Source organism: Octopus bimaculoides, chromosome 13 (assembly GCF_046866305.1).
Source record: "Octopus bimaculoides isolate indiv1 chromosome 13, ASM4686630v1, whole genome shotgun sequence".
Classification (NCBI taxonomy): Eukaryota; Metazoa; Mollusca; class Cephalopoda; order Octopoda; family Octopodidae; genus Octopus; species Octopus bimaculoides.
The window spans coordinates 65,343,477-65,358,397 of NC_142940.1; the positions used below are offsets into that span (position 1 = coordinate 65,343,477).

Sequence of the window (14,921 nt, forward strand, 5' to 3'; positions counted from 1 at the left end):
CAATGTTCGTTGTGTGTGTGTGCTTCTGTGTGTAATATTTTATGTATGCTATGTCCTATATATGTGTGTGTAGAGAAAGAGAGAGAATGAGATAGAGAGAATGAGAGAAAGAGTGAATGAGAGAGAGAGTAAGCGTCATGCCCATACATTCGCGTTTTTTTTTCTTTATATATTAGGATTCTTCTACAATCAACTTGTGAACTTCAAATTAGACCATTCTTACTGACCTGTCTTAAACAATAACCATAAGAAATATAACAAAATATTTTTGTCAGTAAATATGAACTTGAGTTCCAGGCAAAAACTTGTGTTGTTTTCATTTTTCTTCCCTTCATTTTTTTTTTCTTTTCGTTTTCTTTGATATTCTTTAATCACTTACAGGTTAAAAGTCAGAACGTTCGGTGAGTTTAGTAAATCAGAATATTTCTTTCGCTGTGTTGATCAAAAATTGATTCTTGCTCAACAATAAATTCATTCTTTTTTTTTTTTTGTATCTATTAATTTGGTAATGGATTCGTTTTTCTTTTCTATGAAAGAAAGACACTAGATTGGCAGAATTATTAGAGCGTCGGATAAATGTTCGCAGTATTTATTCCAAAATCTAAATTCTGAGTGGAAATCCTACCGAAGTCAAATTTACCTTTCGTTCCTCACATATCTGTTAATAACAAACTGGGAGGAGGTGATTAGATCGAACAAAATGCTTAATTGGTATTTTATTCAACTCGGAAAGGAGAAGCAAAAAGAACTTCAGTGCGATTTGAACTCAGAACATAAAGGGATGTAATTAAATATAGCAAAGCATGCTCTGCCGAGTCTGTCAGCAAATCCTCTGAAATCTTGATAGCACTACCCTCCCCATCAGCATCGTCATCTTCATCATGCTGCTGCTGCTACTACTACTACTACTGCTGCTGCTGCTGCTGCTATGAATTCTTTAAACTTTAATTTAGCATTAGATTAGTATACTGAGGTTATTCTTCAAGACTTCAGAAGAAATTAATAGGGGAAAGAATGTTGCTGGTGTTTTTTGCTCAGACCAGCGATGACTTCGCGTATCGATGACATCGCGTATCGAAGACAATTCTGTATTATCTAATTGTCTTTCTTTATTCAAGATGACCATGGTCATTTGAATGAGATTTGGCTGCTATTCGAAGAAGTGACTATATAGAGGCTATCTAGTAGGCATGTTAGAAAGGGAGGTGTACAAGGAGGAGGATCTACCATCGAAAAGATATTTTGAAATGAATCTGATTCCTGGTCGAAGACAATCAATTTCTCTTGCGTAACAAATATTCTTGAGAAAGACATAAAGTAACAGACATTAGCTTTTGTCTTTCCGATAGATTATTATAGTAAGACTTTAGTGACAAACTTCTTGGAATAATTGGTAGGTAAGAATCTTGTGTATAGAATATATAATGTATATGGATAGTTTCAAAATTTACGTAATATTTGTGGTTTTAGACATTAGAATGACACTTCATCAGACTTGCATCAAAAGTGAACTCTTACATTGAGCGTCGTCCAGACTTTGTTTTTTTGTTGTTTTTTTTTTGCTTATACTGGGAGGAAAGAAAAAGTAAATAAAGCTAAACAAAGATTGGTTAGAGGACGAACACGAAAATACCAGAAAGAGAGAATCGTGAGAAATGTATAGGGATTGGAAATATAGAAAAACCGGTTACGACGACGAGGGTCCCAGTTAATCCGGTTAACGGAAGCACCTGCTCGTGAAATTAATGTGCAAGTGGCTGAGAACTCCACGGGCACATGTAACCTTAACGTAGAACTCAGGGAGATTCCAGTGTGACACAGAATGTGACAAGGCTGGTCCTTTGAAATAGAGGTACTACTCACTTTTGCCAACTGAGTGGACTGGAGCAATGTGAAATAAAATGTCTTGCTCAAGGACACAGCGCGTCACCAGGAATTGAACTCATGACCTTATGATCATGAGCCCAATACCCCAACCAGTAAGTCACGCACATTCACTACATCCATCTGTCTGTCTGTATGTATGTCCATCTATCTATCTATCTATCTATCTATCCGTTTTGTGTATATAAGACAGAGCCGTGTCTGTGTGGAGAAATCCGAAACTAGTCGCTTCACTAGAACTAGATCAAATAATACTGTCGCTGTTTTTTCTACGAGTAGTAAGCATTGCTTAGATATTGATGGCTCGCATTCTCCTCATATTCACACTTCCAGGTTCGGTAAGTACGAATGAAACCGTGGTGTCAATTAAATCAGCTTTAGACGTTTTACGAAATAAAAACATGTAGCTTTGTGTCAGTGCCAGAAAACTGTATTAAGGATATATTTTAGTTCATTGATATAATTTCTTACAATTTTATTGATAAAATAACTCGCCTGTTTATCGACTTGTTAACTACACTGCAAAGAAGCAGAAAGCTGTTTTCAAGGCTGCACGCAGATTATGTTTAGCGTTATATCTGGGGTTCGACGGTTCCCCAACTCTATTCAATTGAATAATATTTAATCCTGTATACTGCAAATCAATCCTTAATCACTTCTAAATTTCATAATCTCTAAACACGTCTAAATTTCATAGAAATTACACTCAACACACACACACACAACACACACTCAACACACAGCACACACACACGGTGTCACGCAAGGCTATTTACTTCATAATAAAAGGTACGAATAAAGTATAATAAAGCAGAGAACATTTATTGTAAGGTCTCTTACGGCTTTTATTTGTAGATTTTCTTATGAAGTGAATATCTTCGAGTGACGTCAAATGCCCTTGTTTTTCCGTCTTCCATTTTTGATCTATTTACACTCTTTGAGTCAGGTACTGACTGTGTTTTTGGCGGCTTGGAGGGGCAACTGAAACCCCTTATTTCTATTTGCACTTCAAGCTGGAATTTTACTGGCAAACCAATCTCAACACTCATTGTACATACATATTATTTTATGTCAATCGTCGTATACTCCTTGCATTCTCTCTCTCTCTCTCTTTCCCTCTTTCCCTCTCTCCCTCTTCCTCTCTCTCTCTCTCTCTCTCTCTCTCTCTCTGTATATATATATATATATATATATATATGTATATATTTAGCCTATTTCAGTATATTTAACGAGTAAAAGCATATGTATATATTTTCATAATTTATCGATCTCTTATAAAATTTATCGGTTTATTATTAATATAATAAGCCGTTTTTCCATTCTGCTCGAATCTCCGAAGCTAATTGTTCCAGAAAAAGAAAAATTTGCAAAATGCTTTCAGAACTTCCTCTATTTCCGGTTGTATTTTACCAATTCACCTGACGCTGTATTATCCCAATGCTTTTCTTACGATTCCCCCTTTTTTTGGTTTATGCTAATGAGGACATCAAGGCTTTCATATGAGACGCAGGGTTGCTGGAAGTAAGAATCAGGGAGAAAATGTTAGAAAACAAAACCGTGTTGTATTAGCGTAATTCATTCATATGAATATATGAATGAATTTTAATGTTTCACCTGTATGTATTTTCTACTATAGTTTTCCTATAGCCCGCTCTTGTTCCTGCCCCTATAGCATACCTGCACTTCTCTTAATGCTATACTCTCATTCATTTAAAGGGTTTTGATCTCCGAATTATTTGGTGTCCTCACGAGTGCTGATGTCACCTAAAAAAGTACTTAGTACAGTCTGTAAAGGGGTCAGCGCTATGACGGGCATCCGGCGGTAGAATTTATACCAAGCAGACGTTGGAATTTGGTATATTTTTTTGGCATGTTGGTTCTTGTCAATCCGTCCAACCCATGCCAGCATGGAAAACGGTTGACATGATATTGGCTACAGTCTGAAGGTAAATTTGCAAATTTACTAAAAAAATTATGCAAGACAGGTTTCTGAAATCGTTAAAACGTAGATTGAATTCTTTACGGTATTTGTTCGAACTCTCTGCTCCCCAAGTTCGATCCCACCGAAGTACTTTGCCAATCGCCTTTTCAGTGTCGTTCATTAAAGTCTTAGTCCAAAGTGGGTTAGTACTCTATTCACCAATCTTCTTTTCTCAAACTTTTATTCTATGTTCATATGAGAACTTAATACCAAATCTTTTTCTCCATTCATCTGACTTGGCAATTGTAATGAAGAAGGAACCTTCGGCCCCTGAAATAAGGGTTTATTTTGGTCTTACAAGGAATCTGAATCAACGAAGGAAACGTCAGAAGATAACATAATTAACAAAGCGCAAACATACTTGATATAGTAATCCAAAATATTCTAATTAACTAATATTTAACTTTTAGTGATGTGTGCAATCATTATGTTAATTACTAAATCTGGTCAGGAAAATTCAGGAAAACATTTCTCATGGAGCCTTTTACTGATTACACCATTGTTGTTATAATGATATCAGACGCCTATCTTTGGACAGTTTCTCCAGAACTACAGGTCAGGAACATTAATATTATATTTGCCATTCCTTACTGAGTTATTGATGCAGCGATATTGCAGATTCACAGCAATTTCGCTCTCATAGAGTTGTCGAACAAATGCTGCGAAAATATATCAAACGATATAAATTGAATTTTGTGGGAATTGTTTGGCAAGAGAGGAAATAATAGAAACAATGGGCTTGTCATATGGCTAGGCTGATGTGAATATATCGCGAAATCTCTTTCTATAAGACTGCTGTCATAAGGAAGACATTAATCATAATTATTAAAATATAAACACAATACACGCAACTTGACGTTAAGTATACCGAACAGTTTTGATCTTTGAAACCTTATTAACGAAATGAAAGGAATTTAGAAGTATGTCGAACCATCATTTCGAATGGTTTCACGATGAAAGAAATGAAAGAGCAGAATAAAATTAAATTAAAATAAGAAAAAAAAAATAAGGTCAAGCTGTCAGACGTGCACCATTGCCTTATACAGAGGTTGAAATCAGCTTCATTGGTCGCTATTCCGTAAATGGCGCCGAAAAAGCCAATTGCCTGAAACAGACAGCAAACGAAGCGAATGAATGAAGCAATAACTAAGCGATTAAGAATTCGATGCTGAATACACAACAACAACAACTAAACAGTCTAGTAACAATGAACGACTAGTTTGAACTTAACCCCTCTTGTACTTCCAGATACCAATGAATTGCTTGAAAAATTAGCGTCGTCTTTCATTGTTAAATATTTCTTTAGCTTTCTTTGTTTTCCAAGCTGAAAACAGACAAAGAAATATTAGCACAACTGATTACCAATGCCAAACAACTATTTACTTGTCTATCATAATTTCTTATATGTTTGTCTTTTTGTTTTTCTTTGCTTGGTTTCCATATTTTTTTCTTTTCTACTTTTTTATGTTTATCTCAATACCAATCTTCACTACACTCTTTCTATTTATTTCTTTTAGCTATTTTTTTGCCCTCCTCATCTCCATTCGATGTTGTTATCTCTTCAAAAACTATTACAACAAACGCTTCAATATAATTAATTGATAACTCCTTGAAAACATTGCTAATTACATTTCTTCTTACTTAAAGCAATTTCCTCTTGTAGTATGGATATCTGTGAGGAAAATTATGCAGACGAGAGGAAAGAAATGATAAGCAGTGGGGAGAGTGGCACTCAGACTACAGTACGTTAATAATAATAATAATAATAATAATAATAATAATAATCTTATAGGCACAAGGCCTGAAATTTGGGGGAGGGGGATAGTCGATCACATCGACGCCAGTGTTTCACTGGCACTTAATTTATCGACCCCGAAAGGATGAAAGGCAAAGTCGACCTCAGAACGTAGCGACGGGCGCGAAATACCGCTAAGCATTTTACTCGTCGTGTTAACGATTGTACCAATAATAAAATAATAATAATAATAATAATAATAATAATAATAATAATAATCCTTTCTACTGGAAACACCAGGCCTCAAATTTGGGGGAAGGGATTAAGTCGATTACATCGGCCCACAGTGCGTAACTGGTACTTATTTAATCGACCCCAAAAGGATGAAAGTCGAGGTCGAACAAATGCCGCAAAGCTTTATGGAGGTTAGGATACGACGGTCAGGCGGTAATATATGAGACTGATGTGATCTAAGCGTTTACGACCTGACCTCCAACTTATATTTCGCTCATAATTTCTTCTCTGCCAATTTACAGGGGAGACTAGCCAATCTACTTTTCAACCCTTCTCAGCACATGTCCACACGGAGGCCAGGACCAAACCAACTATGTTCAGTGAAAGTTCTCCTCATCTGAAATGCAAAACATGTCATGAACAGTTTACATTAAGACCTTATGTAAAGTAATCTCTCCTCGCCTACCACTTTTGTATCTAACCAACGTTCTTTGCTAACATCTACTGTATAATAAGGCGGCGAACTAACAGAAACGTTAGCACGCCGGGCGAAATGCTTAGCGGTATTTCGTCTGTCTTTACGTTCTGAGTTCAAATTCCGCAGAGGTCGCCTTTGCCTTTCCCTCTTTCGGGGTCGATAAATTAAGTACCAGTTGCGTACTGGGGTCAATCTAATCGACTGCCCCCCTCCCCCAAAATTTCGGGCCCATTAAACTTCGGTATTTGAGAAGATAGTTTCAATCAATGTATTCATGCTTTCTGTGTTTTATTGCTTTAAATTTTATATATATATATATATATATATATATATATATATAGATAGATAGATAGATAGATAGATAGATAGATAAATATAGCATGTACCATCCTTCTGTCTGCTCTATCTGACAATCTTCATCTTCACTAGGGACTAACATTTCTACTGTTTTTTTCAATATAATCAAAATCTAGAAAGATCTATTAAAATATATTACATGTTCATTTCCCAAGATAGTATTGATGTTACGGTGAGAATTTCATTGTTGACATTAATTTAAATATGAACTTTAGAACGAAAGAAATTAAGAAGTCAGTGTTAAAAGATATAATCGTAACAGTAGAAGTTTAGTTTCCAGCCAACTGTTTAATTTCATGGTTATTTTGAAACTTTTAAGGCTTTGCAAAGTCTAGTGTGAGCCAAGAAATATACCATTTATTTTTATAATTTCATATTTTCTTAGCTTACAACCTTTTACTGCTAAAATGATGGATTAAAAGGGAACATCATCTTTATCTCAATACTTTGTTAAACACTCGTCATTTTTTCTAACGTAAGTCTTCTTTATTTTACTTTATATTTATTTACTATTTACTTTTATTTTAGCTTTATTCTTGTCATTACGATTGCGTTCCCCGACAAAGATAGCGATTGTTTGCAGCCTTAAATACATAAACGGTGGCAGAATAACATACGAGACTGTTTGACTGTTATTTTATGATGACGTTTAATATCAGTTGATTGACGTAACTATTTAGCTATGCCCTGGTATTCATCCATTATAAATAACTCTAAGCAAATAATCACAATCTCTGTGCACAAGTGGGTATTCTTTCACTGATGAAGAACTAAGAAAACTTGAAACTAGTCAATTTTTCCGTACGCAAAGAAACAAGACAAATCGTGTAATCGCTTTACTTACTTTACGCTGCGAGGCTAACATTTTATATTCATCACAAAAAAACACAGCTCAACTTCCATTTCGAATTATTTAAAAACGCTGTTTAATGCTCTGTGTTAAGGTGTGGATGTGTGTTAAGAAGTTTACTTCGCAACCACATGGTTCTGTGTTCAGTTCCACTGCATTGCACCTAAGGCAAGTGATTTCTATTACAGCGACGGACCGACCAAATTCTTGTGAATGGATTAGGTTGACTGAATAGCTAAGGGAAGTCCGTCGTATATGTGTGTGTACACGCGCGTGCGTGTGTCTATCTGTGTTTATGTGCATGAGTGTCTTTATATCTATATTTGTCTTCCATCACCGCTTGCCAACCGGTGTTGGTTTGTTTGCGTCCCTGTAACTCAGTGGCTCGGCAAAAGATGCTGACAGAAGAGGTATCAGGTTTTGAAGACAAAGTCATGACGTCGATCCTTTCGGCTAAAGTCCGTCATGCTGGTGCCCCAGCATGGTTGCAGTCTAAAGACTGAAAGAAGTAATGGATAAAAGACACACACACACACACACACACACACACACACACACACACACACACACACACACACACACACACACACACACACACACGCACACACACACGCACGCACGCACGCACAGACACTCATTTTTAATTTATGCATTACGATCGACAAATTTATTGAAAATTACGCCCCAAGTAGAAAAACGTTTACAACTTCATAGTGTGACAAGAAAATGGTGCATTTGATACTGTATTTCTGGAAAATACGGATTTAAATAAATGGAATGGACACTGCTGGAATAACTGTGATCCTTTTAAGCCGATTCCAGGCTAAATAACAAGAAGACAAGAATAGCTTTATCATCTGGCGATTAACAGATAAGGTCGTATTTATACAGTACCAGCGATGCATTTTGCACCAAAAGCCAATATGAGAGTTTCTCTCATGGTATCTAGCGCAGTATAGTTTGTTCTAACAGAACATCCACATTTAACTGGGGATAAAGATTACCTTTGGGTATTAATACTGAATCTGTCGCTAATACATTTTTTAACAAGCTCATTGGCTAATTGCGTCACTAGTGCCTGTTCTAACAATGTATATATATATATATATATATATATATATATATATATATATATATATATATATCACTGACAGGGAGATGGGTCGCTGCTATCTTTACCCGTCGGGTATCCATCATTGAGAAGACCAAGGAAGGTCGAAACCATGTGGTTCGGTGGTCTTGGCGCTGGAGGTGGCAGGCATTTATTTTTTCGCTAGCGATACAAACAAGAGTGCATTTTGCATCAAACGTCAATATGAGATTTTCTCTCATAGTATTTACTGCACTATAGTTTAATTTCGGCGTTTGAGTGGGGATAAATATTATACAGTAAAATGTAACTACAATGTTTTCTTTTTTTCTTTTGTTTTTGGTTATAATGTGATAATTATTGACTAAAATCTATAAAATGAGACAATTAGAATGAAAAGAAAACAGCAACGGAAGTATACCTCCCACCACCACTACCATGCACAAAACTTTCATGTATAGTTAAATGTCGGTGGCTGTTTCTTTTCTATTTCCTGATTAAAACGTTTATCTCTTGGTCGTTTCAACAACGAATAAGTAGAATTTACATTGAATGTTGGTGCGATTGTCAAAACAGAGTGAGATTAAAGATAAATGCGCCCACACACATGCAAGCAAGCAAGCAAGCGCACACACACACACACACACGTAGACATACACACACACAAACACACACTTACACACACATGTGTACACTCAGACATACACGTGCGTGCACGGCGTCCCATAGTAGCCTTAGCTTTATTACTGAAACTGACTGAAGAACTTTTGAACACAAACAACTACAAGAGTGCGACAGAAGAAGATAAGTGAGGCTGAGAGAGAGAGAGAGAGAGAGAGAGTCAGAGATATATCAGCAACTGTTTACTTGGTATTTGTGTCTTATCAAAATTAGGAAATTTATTAAAAATGTTCTTAGAGAGGAAATGATGTCCTATACAATTTACTCATTCAAATAATATACTCTTAAAAACATTATTAGTTCGTCCAACTCTATCATTTTCATTACCTTTAATGTACGATTCTTTCTTTTTCTTCTGGTCATTATTTCAATTATTTTCGCAAATCTTATTATGTCTTTTCTAAGATGTAATTAAGCTTAACATAATGGAATCTTGTTATGTATTTTTTTATTGAAATTTTTGTATTTTCTATTTTCAAATTCTATCAAATTTTATTTAACACAGTTTCGCAAAAAGAGAAAGCATATATATATATATATATATATATATATATATATATATATATATATATATATACATACATACAGAGAGAGATAAAGAAAAATACTAGTATCAATATTTGACAATTATAAATTAGGTATAAATTTACAATAAACGCAATTAATTCATTATAATTTCTTATGATTACATATAATCACATAGATTATAATTTATTATGATTATATCCAATGAATATATATTTGATGAGTTTTCTGTGAAATGCTAAGACAACTAATGTTTGAACTTAATCACCATTTCAAATACGTCAGAGTGAAATGTCAGTGGGAGTGGAGCTGGTCCATTTCATTTTCATTTGTATACATTCAATAAACGCACGTGTATGCATATAAGCACACCTACAAACATACTCATACATACACACATACAAACGCTCGCACACCACACACACACACACACACACACACACACACACACTGTTAGGAAATTATAAAAACGATAAAAACGTTTTATCGTAAAAACTTTCTTTTCTACTCTAGGCACAAGGTCCAAAATTTTGGGGAAGGGGGCCAGTCGATTAGATCGATGACCCCAGTACGCAACTGGTACTTAATTTATCGACTCTGAAAGGATGAAAGGCAAAATCGACCTCGGTGGAATTTGAACTCAGAACGTTAAGGCAGATAAAATTTCGTTTTATCGTATAATGTTACGTTAAACAGGTAAACAAGCAGTTTTCATGCTGTACTGTAAGGTCAGGATGAAGTCCATTGTCAAAATGGGGGAAGCCAGGTGTTATTAACCAAACTATGAAGCTCTAACAAATTGGCTAGACCTTAGCTAACCTTTATAAGCAGAGATAACTGTACCCCCAGTTTTTCTTCTTTTTTTTCTGTGAGACAAGGTTCAATTGGATTCTGGAAGCTACAATTGCCTGTTTAGTTTATGCACTTTGTGCTTTGTGTTAGGCATTTATGGATTTATTTTATGCTCCGTGAATTTGACAGAACATTTTGCTTGTCAGTCTTAAAATAAGTTCTGTGTCACATCTGGGTGAGTACAGAAATCTCTTAAGTTATGTTATTGTAATATTTATGTGAATTTTGAAGCCTGCATTTGTGGCAGGTTGTGTCGTAATTTTGCTAGCTATTTTCTGTGAAGATAAATGTTAAAATTTGTATAAATAGCTAGAGGGTGTATGAATTAATTTTTCATGAAGCCAATTTTTTTGTATTAGACAACTAACTGTAAATTTTGTCTAATGGTTACTCAGCATGCTTGTATGGAGCAGTTTTGTGTGAATTTAAAGCAAACTAGATTTTTTTGTCTGACTATTTAATTTTTTAAACTATAATTATTGATGTAGTCTGGCAGCCGTTTTGTGTTACGAACTTTTAAATCTAAATGGTTGCTTTGGCATTAGATTCAATTATGTTAAGGTCCAAGGTTCGGAATCCATGTTTGGAATACCGAATTTGTGAAGCCAAATTTTCGGAATCCATATTTTTTTGAAAACCAAATTGGGGAGGCCAGGTTTTGTGTGAGGTCAATATTGATGATCACAAAATTTGTGAATCCAGAGTTACGAATCCGAGTGGCGATCTTTCGATACCAGTACTAAATATCGGTCTTTTCCGTAAAATCTGGATTCCATGTAATTAGAATAACTTGAAAGAAATATTTTCCCTGTTTTACGCGCAAAGCATAAAATATCAATGGTAGTATTATTTAGAATGATAGAAAAGCAGCAGGAAGACGCTTGATTTTTGGCTCCTGGGATAAAAAAATATTGGGGTGAAATGATGATCTAATGGATGACGTAACTAAAAGCTCTCACTGAAAATATAAATATGCCAAACTGAATTGGCTTTAGGAGAGATTTATCTAATACTAATATATAAAAAAAGAAAGGTGGCGAGCGGGCGGGATCGTTAACACGCCGGGTGAAATGCTTTATGGTATTTCGTCTGTCTTTACGTCCTGAGTTCAAATTACGCCGACGTCGACTTTGCCTTTCATCCTTTCGAGGTCGATTAAATAAGTACTAGTTATGCACTGGGGTCGATGTAATCGACTTAACCCCTTGGTTTGTCCACTCTATGTTTAGCCTCCTGAGGGCAATAAAGAAATAAATATATTAAAGGAATAAAGCTGACTAAGCTAACGAGAAATAAAATATGTAATACACATGTTACTCGTAACAGATTGGTAGCTATGCTTAGTTTTAGTATTTAGAACATGAAATCATCATCCTCGATGGAATTTTTGAACGTTGAACGTAAAGACGGGCGAAATACCGCTAAGCATTTTCTGCGGTGCGGTAACGACTCTGCCAGCTCGCCATCTTAATAATAATGATGATGATGATGACAATTGGAATATTAAAAGTATAAAGTTTGTGCCTCTAATAATTGATGCATTGGAAACAGTAAGCCAAGATAAAGACAAATGGCTGAAGGAGATTGGAATAGGCTGTCCTGTAGAACTTCTACAGAAAGTTTGCCTCTTGGGGATAGGAAAGATTATCAGGAGGGTCCTAAGCACTTGAAAGATTTAGCCCGCTACCCACATAATTCTTTCCAAGAATAAGACCGAACCTTAGTCAAATCATAATCATAAATATTAGCATATTATGCATGTTAAGAGAAGCAAAGAAATCGTATACAGGCAACAGACAAGTATATGCTCACGTACAACCACATAGTAACTATATATACATAGTGTTATAAATACATGTGCACACAGGTGCAAGCACATGTATGCACCACCATGCACATTCACAGGCGTCAGAAATATGCACGACACACATAAATGAACGCATGTTCATGCTAACTTATTTGTCATTTTGGAAAAAAAATATTACATTTATCAACTTTAAAATTCATTTTAGAACTAAAATAGAAGTACCCTGTTGGCTGAATTTTATATTTTTGTCAGGACCACTTTGTACATTTTCTGATTATTTCATGAAAAAAAAAAAAAAAGCTTTTAATACCTTCCTTTAACATTTGGTCTGCTCGATATAATGGTTGTGTTACGTGGCGATATCAAAGTAAAGAACAAAATTAAAAAAAAAACTGAAGTGATGAGGTAGAGGATCTTTGTTTTATTTTTTAGAAAAACAAGTTGATAAAATCGTATATTGTGTAAAATAGGAAAGAAAACAGTGAAATAGAAAAATGACATAAAACAAGTCTGCATCATTTTTTTGTTCCTTAAAATATATAAACACACTCACTCACACATACACACAAACTCCCTCTCTTTCTCTCTCTTATACACACACACAGTCTTTTTTAGTTGGGTGTCTACTCAGTTTAGCTATTTTTTTTTTTTTTTGACATTTTTATTGATATATCTAAACAAGCGAATATACTGTGTTGAATCAAACATCTTAATGATTAAATAATGCTCAAACAAAATTTATAAAAACGAATTTTAAAAAAAATCTCTGCATACCCATACACACACACACACACACACACACACACACATGCTTTTCAAATATATTTTTTTTAGTAAGAGATTTGTTTTTGCAAAGGCTATTCGAATAGAAATGATATTTTAAAGGCCGTTCGGGGATGATTTTAGAAATTTTTCAAAACATTTTATGATTCTTCAAAAAATTTTAGTATTGTGTGTGTGTCAGCCATTTCCTTCGTGCAATAAAAATTGAAATAAAATAATATAGAAATAATATTTAGAAAAATATTTCATATAAATTATACATATGAATGACACGCACGCACGCACACGCACACACGCACACACACACAAACACACACCTATGTAACTGAGATGCCCGATTCTCTACCACGTTCTTTCGAGCTCACTTTCAACGCCCTGAACGTTGGGTAAGTGCTTTCTATTGTGACCCCTGGTAGATCATGCCTTGTGAGTGAATCAGGGAGGCGGAGACTATGTGGAAGCCCGTCGTTTATGTATGTATATATATATATATATATATAGTTCCTTCCTTCTTTCCAAAATACAGGCTTCTCACTTGTTCCTGTAGATCACGAACGACAGCTGAGAAAGCTCTCATGCCATAGTGACCGGACTAGCCCTCTCAGACCTGCGCCCCCTTTGTCTAACTTTACCGTCCACCTAACAATAATAGACCTATCTCTCCAATACCGTATTTCACTGCTGGCAAACTGATGGACAAACCAAAAAAAAAAAAAAATCAGGAGAATATAGGTCTGTCTTCCAACTACTATATTTGTCCGCTCGAATCCCTACTTTCCGCACCTCTTTTGCCAGTTTCATTATTCACATCATTCTCATTACCTGCGTAAGGACAAATTCTTCGTCCGAAGAATTAGTATTAATAATTTCCTTTAGAATTTGCTTGTTTACCAGACGAAGTGCTGAATTCGTTACAAGATCGTTTCGTTGCAAAAAGAAAAAAGGCAAAAATACGATTTTTTCGACTAAAGATAAAATGAAGCATCATACACTGGTGACACCATTAACAATGAGTCATTAACACACTTATCTACAAAGCTGCAGTGTGTTCAGTTGTCTATTTTTAGTATTTCGTCTTCTTTTTCTACGTGTGTTGTTCATTAACGCTTTGGCGTGAATTCGGTTGAGATTATGTTTTCGTTATTCCCGGGATCCCGGAAACAGCGCGATAGGTCGAACCCAAAAGTTCTTCGGTTTCTTGTAGACCCCCCCCCCCCCCATTGGGAAATTTGATTTTTTTTTTCCTGATTTTTTTCTTCATAATTTATTTTCTGTTTTGTTGTATTCTGTCCTTTGCACTGTCCTCAATATCGATGTGATCGATTAACCTCCTTCCTTTAAATATCAGCCCCTGTGCCTAATTAGAATGAAAAATTTGGTGTCATTTCGTGACTCTCCTCTATGTTAGAGAGGAAAATTTATTATAGCATTATCGATGTTATCATTAACGTTTCGTTTAGTTTTCTTTTATATCTTTGCGAATATGTGTGTGTGTGTGTGTGTGTGTGTGTGTGTGTGAGTGTGTGCATATATAGATTTACTTAAGCAGTACCAGCTGTTGTTTCTAACTATGGCCATTTGGCACTGTTTTGTGTTGGCGATCTAGACTACACCACCACCACCCACCACCTCACACCCCTACTCTGATAAACATCACCTTCATC

General features: G+C 35.3%; 1 protein-coding gene across 2 annotated transcripts in view; it reads left to right on the top strand.

Moving 5' to 3' along the window:
- LOC106867776 (scavenger receptor cysteine-rich domain-containing protein DMBT1) overlaps positions 1-14,921 on the top strand; it is a 355,233-nt gene that overhangs the window by 131,208 nt on the left and 209,104 nt on the right. The window contains exon 1 of one of the 2 annotated variants that reach the window (XM_089362005.1): positions 10,705-10,842. The exons of the other annotated variant lie outside the window; for it this stretch is intronic. The gene's annotated coding sequence lies outside the window, so the exon portion shown is untranslated. Of the gene's footprint in view, positions 1-10,704; positions 10,843-14,921 lie in introns of those variants that run through there. 2 annotated transcript variants of the gene reach the window in all.